This window comes from Nelumbo nucifera, chromosome 4, assembly GCF_055504915.1.
Source record: "Nelumbo nucifera cultivar China Antique chromosome 4, China Antique-T2T, whole genome shotgun sequence".
Taxonomy (NCBI): domain Eukaryota; kingdom Viridiplantae; phylum Streptophyta; class Magnoliopsida; order Proteales; family Nelumbonaceae; genus Nelumbo; species Nelumbo nucifera.
In genome coordinates this window covers 56,834,465-56,839,011 of record NC_142652.1, presented here as the reverse complement: position 1 = coordinate 56,839,011, position 4,547 = coordinate 56,834,465, and the positions used below count along the sequence as shown (strand labels likewise).

General features: G+C 35.4%; 1 long non-coding RNA gene across 1 annotated transcript; it reads left to right on the top strand.

Moving 5' to 3' along the window:
- The first annotated feature begins 1,038 nt into the window (after positions 1-1,038).
- On the top strand, positions 1,039-4,547 carry LOC104589905 (uncharacterized). The gene is made up of 3 exons (XR_734032.3): positions 1,039-1,523; positions 2,241-2,302; positions 4,285-4,547. It is a non-coding gene; the product is annotated as an uncharacterized LOC104589905 (long non-coding RNA).

Sequence of the window (4,547 nt, the reverse complement as noted above, 5' to 3'; positions counted from 1 at the left end):
ATCTCACCCTTCTTTCCTTTCTCAGGCTTTCTTTCCTTTCTCAAGCTTTCTTTCAAAGCCTACCCTTCATATAAATCTTTATGTTTTATTTTGGGTCTTTGTTGTTTCATAGCCTACTACCTCACAACAAAGAAGAGCACCTATCAATACCTGATTTCTACTTGGTCCGCTGCCCAAACCCCCAATTCACCTCGAATTCCTAATCAAACCATCCCATCTCTCTAAAATACTCAAAAAACCCTAAGATCTGACACTCCCATCTCTCTAAATGCCCCTAGATCTACCATTAAATCTATCAAAACTAATGGCCCTTATCAACCCTCATTTACACCTTAACCATTAGATCCGACACTCCCATCAGACCCCAAGCAACTTAAAATACTTACCTACGAAATTTCAACTCAAGATTCCTCCGTTTACCCTTCTATCAAGCCAAGAATCCCTTTCGAGCTCTCTCGTTGGCCTAAATACCCACAACCTAGATCCCCTTGGTCCAAACATATTTGAACCAATCAGACCACATCATTGAACCTTATCCTACAAAATTTCACCCAAAACCACCCTCATTTGCCCTTTCATCTAAAAATATTTCATTTCAAGGCTCTAGATTAACAGAATCTCCATCTACCCAATTTGAGCCAATTTGGACCCATCCAACCCTACCATTTGATCTAGAATGACCAAAAAAAAAACCTTGCCCTGTCAAGTTTCAATCAAAGATCCCTTCACTTTCCCTCCATCACACCAAGATCTAATTTCAAAGCCCTAAATTGACTGAATTACTCTCTTCCCATATTTACTCAATCCGGGCCCAATTGGGCCAATCTGACCCCATCATTCAATCCAAAATGACTAAAAACCATTCCCTGCAAAATTTTAGCTAAAAATACTCTCATTTGCCCCTTTATTTTAAAAGATTTCATTTTGGCCAATCTTTTTAACCTGTAAATACCAAATCATTATGAGCACCTAAAACTCATATCGACCCTCTGTTTTTTATCCAAAATCCCATCCATTCATCAGGAACCTCGATTTAACTAGGGTGTCAATGGACCTGTTTTTGGGTTGGATCCAATCCGAAACTAATCAAATCAGATTTGAACAGCCCAGTATAATTATTGGGTTGCACTAAACCCAAAATACATTCGTCCAAACCGAAAACCAGAACGGAATTCAGTAATTATGAAAAACCCTTGTTCAAACTTTGAAGGTTTGAAGTCTGAAACGATGAAAAACCCTTCTTGAAGGCTCTCACTCTCCAACTGCGCTTCTCTCCGACGAACAATATCTCTAGAAAACTATCTCTTCTCTCTCTCTAGTGGTGCTTCTCTCTCCAACAACATATTACACCATATTCCATCTGATACCCTTGTTAAAGGCTCTTACTCTCCGATTGCCTTTCTCTCTGGAAAACAATACCTCTGGAAAACGATCTCTTCTTTCTCTCTCCAGTGGCATTTCTCTCTCCAACAACATATTGCAGATAGATTTTTTCCTATTTTGGAGTTATTTCAGCTGAAGAGGTGAGCCCAATCTTTTATTAGAACAAGCAACAAGTATTCTTATATCTGATGACTTTGTTTTTCTAGCATTTGATGAATCGGATTTTGTTCTTTTATGTGTTGATTTGAAATGTGTGGTTTCAGAGGAAAACAAAATGTTGTTGTTATAATTGATCTCATTATGGTGAAGATGGTCGTTCAATATGTATGAAAGAAAAGTTAAATGTGTTGTCATGGATTCTGTACTCGGGGTGGACTTCAGTGCTAGAGATATGCTCAAATAGACAGCAGATGATGTTGGATTGGGTAGCCTTGGAGGGAGGTAGGATGGGGTAATCTTAGAAACCCAGGCCATTTTAATGTTTCTCAAGTTCACAATACTTTTATCCATAGATAGGTCAAATATAACCATTTTGTGAAATTACTAGTACATGTGCATGCCAATAACATATCTCTACTTCATTAAGCATTTAGGCCTTTTATGGCTCAAATATAGTCAATCTTTTTGCTTTTTATAAATGTTGAATTGTTGCCTGCAATTCAGTCATGTTTCTATTTATGGTACATTGCACCATCATAGGCCTTTATGGCAATAGGACATGTTAATAGTTGGCACTGCTTCAATTCAATTTATAGTTTATCCCTGATTTACAAGTAGCACTAGTTTATCCCTGATTTACAAGTAGCACTAGTTTATCCCTTTTAATGGTATTAACTATCTGTCCTTTATTGATTCAGCAATGGAGCTTGCATTGGATTTCGAGAAACTGACAAATGAGAAGCTTCTGAAATTGCATATTGTAAAACTACTTAGCCCCTCTATGTTTTTATTTGTTTTGTTCTTTTAGTCTATGTTCTATGTTTCCTTTGAAAGAAAATAAAAGAGAAACTGAAATTTATCAATGGGAATGCTTCTATCTTGCTATTCTTATATAGTTCATGCAAGATTTCAAGTACAAAGTGTATCTCTTAAAATTGATATCTTTGGTAGAGAGTGATGTACTGTCAACCATAGTATTCAGATTTGCGAAGATGTAGGATTGGTAAAGGAATAGGAATATGTGATTGAAATCATATGTGCTGCGGTTTCCCCTTTGTTCATTGTATGTTAGTTAACAACCTTGCAAGAAGGAGGTCAAAAAGAACCTAATAAGAAATGCAACCCATGTCTTATCATGTAATGATCTGCAACTACACCAATCAACAAAAGTTTAGTGTAATAACATGCTTGTAACCAAAATGAAGAACAGAGTGATACATGTTCCAATAAACTTATTATACTTAGAGACATGCACATACACTGGCACAAATAGATATTTGACCCAGCAAAATGATTCTCATGCTTATGTGGTCAAGGTTTGAAAGAACAATACAGAAGATATGGTTAAAATAATTTGTTACATCTTAGATTTTATATGAGCTCATATTTAGAATTCATTAATTAACTGGTGGAGTTATTGCAGATATTGTATTCTGGATTGTAACTACAGATATTGAAGAGAAAATTAGAAACAGATAAAGGACAATTAAGATAGGTAGATGCAATTTTGCATTTCTTGTTTCCTTTCAAAAACTGTATATCCAGTGGTAAACCTTTCTTGGTGAACGTTGCAATAATAATCATAGCATTAATGTCTTTGGTTTTTGTTTGTGTTTCAAAAATTCTTGATAAATGTTTCAAAAACTCTAAGAAGAAGCTTTATGTAGAGAAGAAATTGGGAGATAAATCTAATGACTACTACCTTGTTTGGAAAAGCACAACTTGATTAGCCATTTTTTTGTTGATGCCTTTGGAGTTTGTGTTTGGGTGGGGTGTTGGATCGTGTGGGTACCTTTGATGATGATGATGATGATGCCCCCTCTTTTAATATGCATACTTGGTGCTTTCTCTACATCTACTTATTGGTTGGATTCAGCTTACCAACTTTTCTAAAATTATCATTAAGAATATAGTTCATATTTAGATGTAATGGGTTCAACACCGGTGGCCTTAAATCTGAGTTTTGATTCAGCAAATCTCATTTTTAGAACCCATTAAATGAGAAGCCACACTTATCTGCTATGTTTTCACAAGGATATACATTGATTTATCCTCTGTAAGGTCCATGAATGGTAAAGAATCAGATTGAATTAGTTACAGGAATGGACCAAATAAGTACCCCAAAATGGATAGCTGAACTATTAGGAATGCCCAAAACGGGTGCCACTTTAAAAAGGGTTCCACCTTAAACTTGAGATTTGCAAAATTGCAGCCTATTTCGTGTGGAGGGGCATTCTATGTTTACTTTATTTGCCCCTAGATTTGTCTTTTGTCATTTACCATTTTCTTTTAACTATTGGCCTAGATTCAGAGATTGAGTGGTCTTAAACTGACCTATTTTGAACCAGGGTATATTGTAATTTACTTACATTTTCTTTATGAAACTCAGGAAGCTACCTGAACCAGACTAGAACAAATGCAACAAGACATTGAATTGGACCAATCCAATCCAGTCTAGGTTGGACAAATATTCAATCCATTGAAATGGACCAGTCCAAGCCAGTCCAGATTGAACAGGTTGGACAATCCAGTCCAGGAAGAACAAAATTAATTCAGAATGAATTTAGTGAGCTTTAAAAGAATTGATTACATTGCCTCAGTCTGTGAATAAGCATGAAATATTGTGTTGCTTGGGTTTCTTGTGTACATCTATGATGCTTTCCATGAAGAGTGCAACTCTATTTTCTGAACACTTATTATTGGTTAACATTCTCACGAGCTATCCTTTTTTGTATTTTACAGGTATTGGTTGACAGAGCTTATGTGGGGGAAATTTTGCAGAAAAGAGCTTCTTTTTGAGATCAAGAAGATTGATAGTCTATGGTCAATATGATTCAGCCTGAACAACTCAGCTTCTAAAGATGTAGTTGTAAATAGATTCAGCCTTATTTGGATCCTTGATATAACTATTTGTATTAAAACAAGCTATAGTTACAATGTTGTTAATCTATAGAAAGAACAAATTAAAAAAAAAAAAAACATTTTGTGAAGTTCTGATTTTAATA